This window comes from Triticum urartu, chromosome 5 (genome assembly GCF_003073215.2).
Source record: "Triticum urartu cultivar G1812 chromosome 5, Tu2.1, whole genome shotgun sequence".
In the NCBI taxonomy this organism is placed as follows: domain Eukaryota; kingdom Viridiplantae; phylum Streptophyta; class Magnoliopsida; order Poales; family Poaceae; genus Triticum; species Triticum urartu.
Genome location: NC_053026.1, coordinates 386860524 through 386875516, shown reverse-complemented (window position 1 = coordinate 386875516; position 14993 = coordinate 386860524). Strand labels below are relative to the sequence as shown.

Genomic DNA, 14993 nt, shown 5'->3' with positions numbered 1-14993 from the left:
GGCAGTGAGCTACATATGCACATGTTTTTTATTCCCCTCATCCAATATCATTAATGAAACGATGTACTAACAAAAAATACATCATAAAACTCCCACACAAAAAAACATCATAAGCCAATGTGCTTTGATTGGATATTTTTTTGTTTACGCAGAAATGTACTGACCAGACCGAATTACTAAATTATCTCATGAAGTTTCAGGTCGTCTTCACTTTTTTTGTGTTGAACGTCTCCACCACGAGCAAGTTCCAAGTGAACATTACACTCTTGCACATATGTACTGGTGGAACTCTAAATTTCAATATGTACATTTGTTCAAACCTTCAAGCTGCTCTTTGTTAGCGGTTGCGTGTTCCAGAGGCGCAGCAAGCCCCATCAAGCTGCGATTCCGCGAGGAAGCATCAGGGGCAGCAGTTTTTTTCTATGGCGTCTTGCATGCAATGCTTCTTCATAAAGTAACAAAAAACACCATCTATTTAGTAACAGAGATCAATAACACACCTCAAGATCAATAATACCTGGTCATTAAAACATCAGAAAGTACTCTCCTGTTGAAAACTTGAAATGCATTAGTACATTGATCTTTTGAATTCTGATTCTGTAATGAGAACAGAAGAGTCAGGATACTCATAAAATCCTGGCATTCAAGGCCACACCTATGTCAAGCTTCTATCCTGAGGCACCTTTTCTCGCAAGGCTGAATACTGAAAGGTAGACATGGAAACAAATCAAGTATCCTTATAGTTTTTAGCCCATTGGCTTTAACATTCACGTTTCTACTACCGATTCTTTCAAACTGCTGTTGCCCACAACCCGTCCCAAGTCACCAAAGTGGGGAGAAAAAATTCACCAAAATATGGATTGTTGTGTGCTTTGGCCGTTGCAAAGAGAGGCGGGCATCGTAGCAGATAGCTTAGCCAGCAATGGTAGCTGTCGCTGCTTCTTGTCTTGCTCCTCCTAGTCGATGCTATTACTGTTTCTGCCTGAAACACCTGTGCATGCAGCAAAAAAAATCAGAGTATAAAATGACAGTAGAGGGATTGTACGCCGTCCCACCCTTAGGCCGCCTCCTGCGCAACTTTCAAACCTCCGCATGCCTTAACTGCTTTGGCAACTCCCTCCCAGAGGGAGGAAAAATAGAGAGAGGTCATTTGAACTCCTTTCCTGCTCTGTTTCCGGTCTTAGCGGACGTACGCGGGCAGGGCCAACACAGGGTCGCAGCTATAGGAGGCGCGCTTCAGTTCGACGGCAGTTCACTCAACATTGATGTAGTCATGTAGATAACAAGCTCTTCTCCCCCTCCGACGATGCGCCTGACCCGCTGCTCCAGGGAGGTCGCATCCCGCTGTGGAGGAGGACCGAAGTCTCTGAACAATATTGCTGGTCTATTAAAATAGTTTGGCAAACCGGAATATTTATAGTTCCCTAGGTTGGTAGTCCATGAATTTACAGCGGGATACATACCAGTCATCTCAACAAAAAGATCGTGATCACATATAAGTTGCAGGAACGACAATTTGCAATCATGGAAGTCCGACTGACAAACCCCTGCAGACTTGTCCATATACAATGACACCTGATGAACAGATGCTTAATTATGCACATCAGTACTTGGAGTTCATAAATCAACAGTAAAAGAAATAGTTCAATCTTCAGGCAAAGCAAACAAAATCAACAGTCAAAAGAGTAAATAAAGTTCAAACGAACACACATATGAGATTAGATGATCGTAGCTGAAAAGAAACAGTTCAATCTTCTGGTAAAGCAAGACTTATTTTGGAGAGAAATTTCAGGAATTCAAAAGAATAAATAACAAAGAACCAAGGGGAGGGACAAATTTAATGTGGCAGGCTTCATTACCATCTCAAAAACTTGGCGTGGCTCAATGGTTGATAAAGGGTCCTAACAGAAGAAAGCAAGAGTGTTGTTCAATGGCTTCACCAAGTTTAAACCTATTTTACACGGACCAGCGATGCCACCTGGCTTCCGTTGTCCTGGTTCTCGCGATAACCACCACCAGGCTCAGGGATTCTCAACAAAAAGAACGCCAGGCTCAGGCAGCGGCCATCGCCGCTCCTCGTGTTGCTTGCCTTCTTGCGCACAAGGGTGGTGCAGACATTCTCGACTTCCTGCAGCTCCCAGTGCATCAACGGGCCGACATCTAGCAGTAGAACCAGCCCTTCCTAGATGGCACGGGCAAATCAAATGCGTCAGCGTACCGCAAGAACAATGTACTGCCTTCCTGTCTGCGCCTGTAAAATAGTACTGTATCTACACATGGCGAGAGGAGCTGCGTGCCCTCCTCCGCTCGTGGCCGCCGGCAGTGCCACCTCTTCCCATCCTCAACCTCCAGCTCGCCGACCCCTGCCCTCTCCATCCCCGGCTCGATCTTGCTGGCACCCGCCCTCTCCATCCCCGTCCGCGAGCCCGCCGGCGCCACCCTCCAATCCCCTTAATCGAGCCATCTCGTCTCGAGCGCAGCACACCATCCCATCCTCTGCCTCTGCGCAAATCGGCCCGCTCGAGCTCCGGATGCGTTGCAACGGGAGGAGAAGAAGTATCACCACACCTTCTTTCTTTACCTTCTGAAACAAGATGATGCTTCTAATTTCTAAAGCTTCATGAACCAAGGTTGGCTAGGCATACGTAAACACACAATCTGGAACTGCCATACAATAGTTGAACAACATCATCACAAGTGTTTTGTCATGAACCACAATCTAAGTGTTCCACCATTATCATACACATTATGGTAATATTCAGAAATTCATTCACAGATGGATGCTTTATAAATCTTTATAAATGACCATTAGCAACAAATATATCCCATTGAAAGAGTGACAAATTATTCAGGCACCAATGGGAACACATAGAAAACAGTATTTCCAGAGACCCCATTGAAAGAAATTTATGATAGTAAATATGACAAAGCAAGTATGTCAACCATGCTTAGAGGATTACATCATACTATTTGGACTCATAATGAGCGAGCGTGACATTGGAGTCGAAACTCTGACCGAGATCACCTAAACACAATAGTAAAATTCTCAGTAATATCACTCATAAACTACAATAGTAAAATTATGTTGGAATTCAGACGTGACCATGCAAGTTATATCCTGAGCAAATTTGACAATACCTATCAGACCAAATGTATATGGAACATCTGGGCCACTTTTCGGAGGGGTCCTAACCAAATCTTTTTCAGCGTCTCTTCAGTTCCAACGGCTTAGTAATACTTTGTGTCAAACTGCAAGAAAAGTCATAATTAAGCCTTCAATCAAGATTCCAGCCTTCATAAAACATAAGCATCAAATGTTTGACGTGCCGGTAACCTTCAGGTTCTTGATTGTACAATGATGAATGTATCCCGAGGTATATTTGTAGAACGTGTACCGCGAATGCTTTCCCTTTGTAGAACAATTGAGATTATCTTCTGAAGTCCCGTAAAACACAGTGCTCGATCCAGGTTCTGACTGTTGTCACCCATGAGATTATCATGGCTGTACTGTTGTGGTTGCCTTGTCTGATATGAACCTGTTAGAGCACCTAATCAATCAGTATGAGAGTGGAAGCCACAAACAACACCATGATTGAGCTGCAGAAAAGGGTAGACACTGATCCTACAGCTCCCTCTTTGCCGATTGCTGATTTACGATTGTATTAGAAGATGGAAGAAAAGCAACATGGTCAGACCTTTAGATCGTATGGCATGCGCCGAGGAGGCCAGCCATCCTTCTTCCACCGTTCTTCTTCTTCCTGAATCCCCGTTCTTCTTTTCCCTGAATCCTCTTCTGTTTCTCTTTTCTATACCAGGGAAAACCGAAGCCCCGCCATGGCCTTGGAGCCCCCCTGCCAGCCATGGAGGTCCGCCTTTGCCTGCAAGGACTTCGAACCGCCGCATCGGATCCCTCTGCCTCGCGCGCCCGCCCGCCATCGCCCGGCTCCGGCGAGCTCCTGCCTAGGTCGCCGGATCCCTCGCTCCGGCCTTCCTCACCGTTCCCCCGCCTCGCCGCCCGCCTTCGAATCAGCCTCCCCAGCCCCTGCAAGCTCCAGCCGCCGCTGCCGCCGTTCCGCATCGAGCCGCCGTGCTGCCCCCAACCGCTCGAGCCGTCGCGTTGCCTTGATCAAGAAGGTGCACTCGAGCGTCGTCGGCGTGTAGCCGGTCGTGCAGGGGTAGACGTGCCGGCGTGGTGGGCGGTGTCGGCGCACGGCGGTGCGCGAGGCAGGAGGTGGAGATGGGGATTGGGAGGCAGGGTCGTGCGAGGGTTGATTTTCTTTCTTTTTTCTCGGCTGTACCGGTTCGGGCTAACTTATTCCGAGTACTGTGCGTTGAATAATCAAAACAGTAGGACTTTTCTGAAAAACGCTGCGACGGTGAATTATTATTATATAATTATAATATATAATAATTATCCGTGTTTTATTATTATTATATAATTATAATATATATATATATAATTAATTAATTAACTAGCAAAAGAGCCCGTGCGTTGCAACGGGAGAAGAAAATACCGCACGGCCCTAACTCAATAACCATGACTATGAAGATTTTCATAAAATCATTTGAGCTTTCCTTGTATTTTATTTAATTGCATTTCTAATTTCCATTCCAACCTTCTCCAAAATGCCTTGTAGTTTGGCCCCCAAAACTTTGTCCAAAATTATTTTATCACACTCCACCAAAAATCTCATGTTTTTTGCACAATCCTAAAGCCTAGACCTAATTCAAACCCATTTGATATAAATCCTAATGAGTTTGAATTTAACTTACCAATTTATGTGAAACTTCTTGTCTGGGGCTAAGTATAAATCATGGACACCGCAGGAAAATTTTCATATATTTCCACGCACCTTAGCCATTTCGTTTCCCATCATTATTACTAATTTCTGTAAATGGCAAAAGAGAGAAAATGGGAAAGAGAGAGCGAGCCAGCTGGGCCAACCGGTCCACAGTTTGCTGAATTTGTTTGATGAGCTGAGGCCCATGCGAACTGGTTGATACGTACCGGGTTTGGTTGGCACATCAGCGGAAGGCGACGTACGAATTCGTGGATGGTGGTCATGTAGCTCAAAAAAAAAGCCTACCGGCACATCGGTCTTGCCACTTCTCCCATTCGTGGATGGTGGTCATGTGTTCCACCTAATCACGGTAAACACTTCTCCCGTTCATCGATGGTGGTCATTTATTATATTCCACCTAATCACGGTAAACATGATCAATTCCAGGGCGATGGGCTTGGCCATCAGCAAAAGTTTCAAATTTTTCCTAAAAATATCAATAGTCATGTTGCAAATATGTCCGTGCATTGCAACCGGTGAAAAACTATTATCCCCACATGACCGCATCCTCCTACTAAATGAACACGTTGTGCAAGACTCAAGAATCAGGCTATGGTGATGTGATGGAGATATTTTTTTATGAGATAAGGACATTTAAAAGGCAACTGAGACTAAAAGGGATACGATGTTATCATCGCCTAAGTTCATATTAGCATCCACATTTTTGGTCCTATAAAGACAGCCTCCATACACTTCAAGCAGAGTGGTTGTCTCTAAGCTTGACCTCCCTCCGGCCTTAAAGTACATCTCCAACAAATGAACAAAATTTGATTAATTGGTATCACTTATGAGCAAGCGTTGTAGCTAGTGATGTTTATTAATGGACCGATAGTGCGCAAACCGATCCAACACAGTCGAACCAAAAAAATGATGAGTCAAAAAAAATCAAAACCTTGTTTGGAAGTTAATTAAAATGAAAAACTAAGAACAATCCAATACTTGAGAAAGAATTGTAACGCAATTGAGGGTTCGTCTCAGGTAAACCTTTTTCTTTTTTGCGGTCAGGTAAAACCTTTTTTACACCATCCCAGATAAGCCTACTGGTTGAGAGCTACCAACGTGTGATATGTGATGAGGCTTTACGCGAGCTCATAGGGATTGATTATTGAACGACAGCCAGTTTTTTTGTGTTTCGGATCAGCCATGAGAAAATACATGTATGTGTTGTTCAGATCGGAGCCCCCTACCGACGAGCATATGCTTCACCGTCCCTTCCTCCAACCTCCTCCACGGCCCTGCTGCAACGTGGCCATGGGCCGACCCTTTTTCCCACGCTTCCCTCTCCATCTTGCTCCTCTAACCCCCCGCTGCAGCCAATCCTTTTGTTTTCTCTCTGCTTTCTTGATTTCTATGGTGGCTTGTTGATTTTCGAAGCAACTCGTATATAAACTGGTGTAATTCGGTGTAAAAGCGAGGTGGGACTATTTGAAGGATGAACGTTTTTGGAAGGACTGATCAAACTTTTGCAACCAGGATATAGACGAACTAATCTAGCATGATGAGTTGATCGAGGCTGGTTGCTCTCCACCAATCGATATATAAAAGAGAGCGCGATGCAGGCCCAGCGGGCCCATGGAGAGGACAAAAAATATGGTTAACTCAAATAGAAGAAATTGTTTCCGAACCAATTAAAAATACACATGCGAACACAGCCAAGCTGGTTGGGTGCGAGCCACCACCCAGGCGAGCAGGGATCGCGCGATGCAGGCCCAGCGGGCCCATGGAACAAAAAATATGGTCAACTCAAATAGAAGAAATTGTTTTTGGACCAATTAAAAATACACATGCGAACACAGCCAAGCTGGTCACCATGGCGAGCCTCCACCCAGGCGAGCAGGGATCGAACTTCCATTAATTTTTTTCCTGATTTGTTTATTTATTGATTATCCAGTCACAGGAAGAAGCGCATTATGACACGGAAAGAAGCGTATTACGACGGTAAACCCACGGAGTCAATCCGTGTTTTATTATTAGGGATAGACTAAAAAAATTGCCCGTGCGTTGCATCGAGTATAAAAATAATGAATATGTATTTAAAAAGCTTGAAAAAACTCAAGCAACTTTACAAATGGAAAAACAATATTAAAAGTACTCAAAAGTACCAATGACGTTCTTAAAAAGAAAATCTATCATTGTCTTGATTATATATTTAACTTCAAATAAATTGATCAATGCAAGTGAGCTACATATACGTAACGAGATTAAATTTCATCCGCAACAGACATGTGTAAAGCTCATGTATGTTTGCGGATTCAGACAAAACTAAATGTATCATTATGAAATAGTATTACCGAAAGTAACAACTTGAACATAACATAGCCCATATGACCAAGCTGTTCCAATTCAGGAGCTCACTCTGTATTCAATTATTTTCTATGACTAAACATATACTTGTATCTCCAACCAATCCTAGCTGGGCTTGGTGGGCTTAACCTATGCATCTGCATTGGATTTATAAAAATAATAAATATACATTTAGAAAACTTGAAAGAAAAAACTCAAACAACTTCACAAATGGAAAAGGCAATATTAAAAGTACTCAAAAGATGACCATTCTTGAAAAGAAAATCCATCATCATCTTGATTATATATTTAGCTTCCAATAAATTGATCCACGCAAGTGAGCTACACATACATAATCAGATTAAATTTCATCCACAATAGATATGAGCGCGGATTCAAACAAAACTAAATGTATCATTATGCAATATTATTACGAAAGTAACAACTTGAACGTCACATAGCCCATATGACCAAGCTTTTCCAATTTGGGAGCTCACTCTCTATAAAATTATTTTATATGAATAAACATATACTTGTATCGCCAGGCTTGGCGGGCTCAACTTATGCATCTGCATTGGATAGCACTTTATATATTTATAATGTATATACAAAAGTTTGTATGAATAAGAAATATCAGACAAAAATAATATGTGTGTATGAATGACTATTGAACATAATATGCAACCATTTTAAATTGTTAGTCACTGAGACAAAAGGAGGCATATGTCATGGATGAATTTGTGATTATATTGTTTCTGATGTGCATTAAGCTTTTCCAAAAAAAAATCACAACACTACGAGTATATATTGTCTACCCACAAAGGAAAAAAACATTAGAAGTATTGTCCTCAGAACCGGCACCATCAACCACGAAGCAGCCTGTGATCCTGGCAACAAGCTGCCCACCAAGCTGTCCTTCGGCGCCTGATCCTGCCGAGAAAAAGACATTGTCGCCTCTTTCTTCCTTTTTTTGGTTTGGCCACATCAAAAAAAAAATCAAACATATGTAATAAAGCTAGACATACATAAATTATGAAGTTTCCAGGGTATAAAGTTTATATACTAGGAAGACACAAGAACTGGTAGACCATGAGGACACAAGAACTGGTAACATTGGTAAGATGGATTCATGCCTACGGAGGGCCCAAAATTGTCAACGTTCTGGTGGTGGAAAATCAGAATGAATAAATAAATACGGAATCGATTTGCAGAACTGCGGATCATAATTGTTCTTTTAAGCGGAGTCAAGTTTGATATATAGATTGTTCGTCAGGTAGTACATGTACCACCGCTTGGACGAAGTCCCTCGTACGTACGTAGCTGGGCGCCTGGGCTCTTGGTGCCTGGCCATCCGGCTGGAGCGTGACCACTAGTGCGACCGATCCGGGCGGCACGGCCAGGCATGACGTCGCTGTAACGAGCTCCATGTCGTCCTCTGTTCGGAACCCTATCAAGCCTCCACGCGCGGCCACTCTAGACTTGATCCTTGCCCATGCACTCGTCGTAGCTCCAGAGCACCCACGAGGAAGTCACATCCGGACGGCACCGAAGCCCCTGGCCTCAATCTGAGGGAGAATCCGTTGAAGCTGGAACACGTCCAAAGGGGCGGACAACGCCAAAGTCGCTGGCTTCTTTCCCGGTGAGCTGGGTGAGGATTCGCTCAAACCTTGAAGCCCGCCGTCCTCGATCCAGGTGAGCAAGGCGAGCATCCGTGCTCCTCCTCCGCTGTTGTCTATTTTTTCCTGTTCGTGATGAGCTCCTCTCTCTTTCCCCATCTCTTTCTGAGCTCTATCGTGGTCAAACTGCTCCTGCCTCGATCGTCGAGCAGGCAGAAGCCCTGCGCCTCCACCACGGCGGGCATGGCGGGCCGGCGCCGAGTTGACTGAATACTGAATACACTGATGGCGTAGAGATAGTATTGCCGTCGAAGATGGACGGTAAGGAGAACAACCGCCACTGCTCCGGTGAGGCGAACGCTGTGTCGATGGCCTGCTATCTCTTCAGCGCGCTCACGTGCTTCCGCCGAGTCTCCTCGCCGCTTGTGGAGGCACCGCCAAAGATTGATCGGACAGGTAGGGCGTTGTATATGTAATACGTTGCGGTCGAGTCTGTACGATTCATCCAACGATCAGGTTTTCTTTTTTGAGGGAAATTGATCGATCAGGTAGGATCCATCACGTCCAGCCCAAGATCGACTACGCTGGAAAACAATTGTCACCAGCAAACGAAACGGTTTTTTAGTATCACCTCGTAGACATATTTTGTTATGAAGAGGTACAGTAGAAAGAAAAAAAAATCCTAGGAAGAATCAAGCCGTCACTAAGAAGAACATCACCTCACGTCACAGCAGGATGGATTCCCATTGCTCAGTTGCTCTATTGGTTGGGCCATATGTTCTAGATATGGAATAGACAGACAACTCCTGTATAGTAGTAGTACGAAGAAGATCCTCAACACATCATTGCCAGTTTTCCATCAAGACAAGATTTCAGATATGCTCGCGACCAATCTCTAGTTCATACAGCTGGGAAAGGTAACAAATGTTCCTTAATAATAGAAACAAGTGGGGGATCATGGAGCCCCATTAAGCATAATTTTCTGTTTGTTTTAACTATTTCGACAGCTAAGCTGTCGATTTCTTTTGGAAATCCTGAATCACAGCTCCATTGACCTGATGCTCTGGCATACATAAAAGATAGTGTTTGACTATATTCTGAACAGTATTTAAACCTGGGTTTAGACCAAAATTAGACACTGCGTGATTATGCATCTCTGACATGTATTTAAACATGGGCCAGTTCTTTTCGGCGATTCTCCCAGAATCACCCCCCTCCCCAGCTTCTTCCAGAATCGCCACTCCATATTTTTTTTACAATCCTATTTAGTTAAGGTCTAATTAGCTAGGATTGTAAAAAACATATGGAGTGATGATTCTGGGAGAAGCTAGGGAGGGGGTGATTCTGGTAGAATCGCCCAAAAGAACTGGCCCTAGTCTAGTATCTTAGTACTCTAAATTTTATGATTAAACTATAAACTTCCTAAAATAATTTAATTATCCAGGTAAACATCAGAATGAAAATTCGAGCACACACCTTCAGCTAAGCAGCACGCAGAGCATATTTAACTCAGACCTGAATACTGAACATCACCATCAAGTGCAGTAAAATTTATAACACCTGAACAATATTGCTCCGATGATCCATTTCCATGTCCTATGCGCGTCTCAAATACGATAAACAATGGATACTTTGCAGAATAACATCGCTAAAAGGAACTGCAAAACTATCATCTTCACCAAACGAAGCTGCAGTGGCTAACAAGCTCCAGTAAAGAATCCAACTCCATAGGTGCAGTGCAAAGTAATCTACACCACAATATCTCAAAATATGCCCAAGTTTACATCGTCCGATGTTCAAACTACATACTTTTGGAATGTAACCATACTAAGGATCGATAAATCATATCTCTTGGGGTAAATTAACACAGAAACATCCATAAAAGCACAATTATCTTAATCCATACCAAATAGTTCAATGTCTCCTGAGAGCTCAAATAGATAGTTCATAAATAAGAGTAATGCCGTAATGGTGAGTAATACAACACAAATTTTACAGGTGTAGCCACTTGATCACGCGATAATTCAAACACACAAATTCAATAGCTGTAGGCAGCTACCAAATGCAAACGCAATGGATCAATCAAGCAGGCCGGTCTTCCACCACACGACATTGCGTACCTGGCGGAGGTGCCTCCCCTTGAGCGTGTGTCCAGCGCCCTCCAGCAACCAGAAGGTCGTCATGGGAGCGTGTGTCCAGCGCCCTCCAGCACCCAGAAGGTCGTCATGGGCGACTCCCACGCCGGCGAGCGCGCCACCATCTCGTGCGGCGACAACATCTCCACGTCGTAGTCGTCCTCATCTGCTTCACTCGTGAAGTTGCGAACGCCTCGACCGTCGGTCGCCGCATCCGCGCCGCTGGCACATTCATCGGCGCGCATTGCGGCATGTGCATCGCCGGCGACGGCACCGGGCGGGGGATGGCGGGGATCATGTGTGGAAGGGCCATCGCCGGAGATGCGGGGGATGTCGAGACGAATGAAGCAGACGGGGGCGGCGAGAGAGGCCCGAGGCGCTCGGGGAGGGCCTCGAGGATGGCCCCCGGCGGGCGGCGCGGGGGGCTAGGGGTTGCGGCGCAGATGGAGGAGATGAGCAAGGGCCGGCGTCGCGGCTGCGGTCGCGGCCGCTCGGGAGAACCGAAGAGGTCGTCCACGTCGAGCTCGAAGGCCGCCGAGGCGGGTTGGTCGCCGGCGGCCGCGCGGGGGAGGAATGCGCCGAGGAAGCGCTCGGAGCTGGGCGAGCTCTTATGGCGCGCACGATCTATGGCGAGGCTCCGCTGCGCAGGCGGGTGGCTGGTTTTTTCTTTTCACACACGTACCGGCGGTTCGGGTTTGCTGGGCTGTATGTAAAACAACGACAACCTATGGAAGTTTTGACGGACGGACGGAAATTAGTACCACCTCGTTTATATTACGATTTTGTCTATACAAATTGTAAAAGCGTATTATAATATGAGAAGAAAGCGTATTATATATATAAATATAAATATAAATATAAATATAATATATATATATAATATATAATAGGAAGAGATAGGGAAAGAGCCCGTGCGTTGCAACGGGTATACATATTCTATGCTCGTGCTTTTCTACGGAGCGAACACAAATTTCATGAACCACAACTGGCCGATTTGCTCTCCTAGCTAGCAATTCAGCAACCAGTCACATCTTCCATCACCGATGCATCCCTCCCCCACTCATCGGTTCCCTCCCATTTACTTTGGTCAGTTCCATGCCATCTCTCCTCAATCCCCCCTCCCCCTGACCACTTACACTTTTAGCCGTAACCGTATGATCAATTTTATTGTCGTCCATCTTCGCGTGCCTGTGCTTGAGGGGCACATGATCAGAGCGAAACTCTTGCTACCCACTGATCTACATGACAATCTTCTCTTTCCTCCTCACAAGGCTGACCACTGCCACCATGGTACACAACAAGCGGCTACACGGCCGGCCTTCCGATTCACCACTGCGAGCAACATCGGCACATAACTACGCAACAGACGGCTACATGACCGGCTTTCCATTCACCACCGCAAGCAACATCAACACACAAACTGCAAACTCTCACAATGGGGCCTCCCTCTCAATTTCTCTACCACAAATTACAAGCAGTGGGAAATAAATCACCCCAGACAAATAAAACAAAATTGTGATAGACCCTTGTAGAAACCAACAAAATAAGGAGAGTTGCATACACATATCAGCATAGATGTCATTGTTCTACATATATACACTAAATATGCACTCGGAGAAGAAGCTGTAGAAAGTAAATGAAAATACGATGAAATTGCACCTGATTCTTAAGTATACGTAACTCTGCATATGTGGCGCAACTCTGCATATGAGGCATGATCCCTCTACCTTTGCAAGCATAGCAAGAAGAGTAATTAAGTGCTAATTAAAGCTTCATACTATAGCTTGAGCACAATAGTAATAAAATCCAATATAAGCTAGCTTTGTTGGCATATATATGTGCACTTGCAGAACTATGTAATCCATATAAAAAATACAACATGCAGTGGGAGGGACTTGCGTTGTTATCAGATGCATTGGCACTGTGCATATCCATACATTGCTATATGTACGATGAAATTAAAAAATTGTGAAGAGAAATAAATAAAATACGTGTGTAATATATGTAGAAATATTACTGTTTGGGAGCTGCCTCGAGTGTTAGCCAGCGTGCAGCCGTTCCCGAACAGGTTGCACTCGCCGCCGTGCTTTGGCTCCGCAGCAGTGCATGCTCGGGCTGTTAGGCAACTGCTGGAATGCTGGTTTTCGCATCACGGCTCGATGCAACCGCTCGCTGCGTTGCTGGCTGCCGCTGGTGTGCCGGTGCCGAGCCTCAATGCCATTTCCATCTGATGCGCATCGCCGGCTCTCACTCGCATGCCTCCGCCTCCCGTGCGCTGTCGCGAGCATCACACGTCTGCCTGCAGGAGTCGCTGCACCGCTCCTGGCCGTCACCACCATGCATCAACGGCAACCGCGTTCCCAAACAGCCCACGCGCCTTGGCCTACCTGGCCGCGAGCATCGCGTTCTTGGCACCACTGCGATGGGCCAAGGCCGCGTCGCACACACCATCGTGCCGCCGTGCCACCACGAGCCGTTTTGCCGCCCAAGTGCCCAGGGCACGCCGGCCAGCAAGAACTTGGGCGGGAAACCATGGCCGTCGGGACGCGCGAGGGCCGGCGTGGCCAAGCGCCCGACAGCTTGGTGAGCCCCAGCCATCTTGCCACCACGGAGTTGATCCCGTTGCAGCCGACCAGCACCTTTACCCGGAGAGTCGAGCCGTCAGCGAGGTGGAGCATCTTGGCGCCGTCGTCGTCGCCGTCGTCGATGGACACGATCCTGGAGGAGTAGCGGATGGTGCCCGTCGGCAACTTCGCCGCCAGGACCTACAGCAGCATGTCCCGCCTGACGCAGCGGAACTCGTCCCTGAAGTCCACTTCCTTCGCTATCTCACCCGTGGACGCTGACATGACGCGCAACCCTTGGATGTGCAGGTGGAGCTTCCTGATCTAGTCGCCGACGCCGAGGGCGTCGAGCGTGCGGAAGGCGTTGGGCCAGGTGGCGAAGGCGAACCCCGAGGCCCGGAGCACCGGGGACGACTCCAGCACCACGCTCCTCACCCCTTTCCCGTGCAGCCCGAGCGCGGCGGCGAGCCCGGTGAGCCTGGCTCCCACGATCACGATGTCCTCGCCGGACTCCCCTTGCCGCTGCATGCTTGCTGCCACTGCTGATAGCAACGAGGTCGAGGCCACGTAATCGGTGGACTTTCGGAAGAGAGCGCCTGCTGACACGAATCAACCAACCAATCTAGCTAGAGCTAATTAGTACCACCTCGTTTATATTACGATTTTGTCTACACGAATCGTAAAAACGTATTATGACTGGGCGAAAGCGTATTGTGACAGTGAACCCACGGAGTCAATCCGTGCTTTATTATTAGGGATAGACTAGTACAAATGCCCGTGCGTTGCACCGGGCAAAAAAATGAGGCACAACCTACTTAAGATCGCCAATATGATGTTAATATGCCGGCAGTTTATTGTGCCTCTGTTGCGATCCTCTTTCCAACCAACATAAATCAGTATTGTAGAACACTGATTTTGATGTATAAAAGGGATGCAGCAACCAGATAAATAAATCATATACTCCCTCCATTCGGAAATAAGTGATGTTGTTTTAGTTCAATTTTGAATTAAAACAGCGTCACTTATTTCCGGAAGGAGGGAGTAATAATTAATGGTCTGTACATTATTGCACCTTGAATCGAATGGAACAGAGGTGCATTATGGTATTTAAGGTTATTTTCATCCTTGTACTCATAAACCAGAGTCTGCAATCTTATGTATTGAAAGGAGAATCAAAAGAGGAGAACAATGTATTTCGAGAGCTCTTAGATCCTTGATGACAAATTCTTATTGTTTCTGATAAACTTGTGTTCTCCAATTTTAGTCCAACACTCTGAACTATCTCATCATACAGTTTTGATAAACAATACAAAGTGTTTTCGCTTTCGAATATGCTTGGAGATGAAAACTGTTTGTTGCTATTTATAAAGAATGTTAGTTGGTTATGTACTGCTAAAGCGGTAGCGCATAATACCTCAACCACAAGAATTTTAGTTGGTTTTGTACATATGCCCGTGCGTTGCAAAGGGAGATAAAAAAATATTTTGGAATGGATCTACGCTCAAACACGTACTATTATCATACTGAGGTTCATTGATCCGAACTCATAAGGAA

At 45.7% G+C, this 14993-nt stretch overlaps 1 long non-coding RNA gene and 2 pseudogenes across 3 annotated transcripts; all 3 read right to left on the bottom strand.

The window, feature by feature from the left end:
- Window positions 1-524: 524 nt before the first annotated feature.
- Window positions 525-4289, bottom strand: LOC125509210. Of its 3 annotated transcripts, none has more exons than XR_007284002.1 (5): window positions 3696-4289; window positions 3335-3536; window positions 3139-3249; window positions 1464-3025; window positions 525-1384 (listed from the first exon to the last, which is right to left on the bottom strand). It is a non-coding gene; the product is annotated as an uncharacterized LOC125509210 (long non-coding RNA). The 3 variants fall into 3 exon arrangements; XR_007284003.1 differs by having other exon boundaries at window positions 525-1366; XR_007284001.1 differs by having other exon boundaries at window positions 525-3025.
- Window positions 4290-10818: 6529 nt separating this feature from the next.
- LOC125507050 lies at window positions 10819-12053 on the bottom strand (annotated as a pseudogene).
- A 1069-nt stretch (window positions 12054-13122) lies between these two features.
- Window positions 13123-13967, bottom strand: LOC125507049 (annotated as a pseudogene).
- Window positions 13968-14993: the final 1026 nt, after the last annotated feature.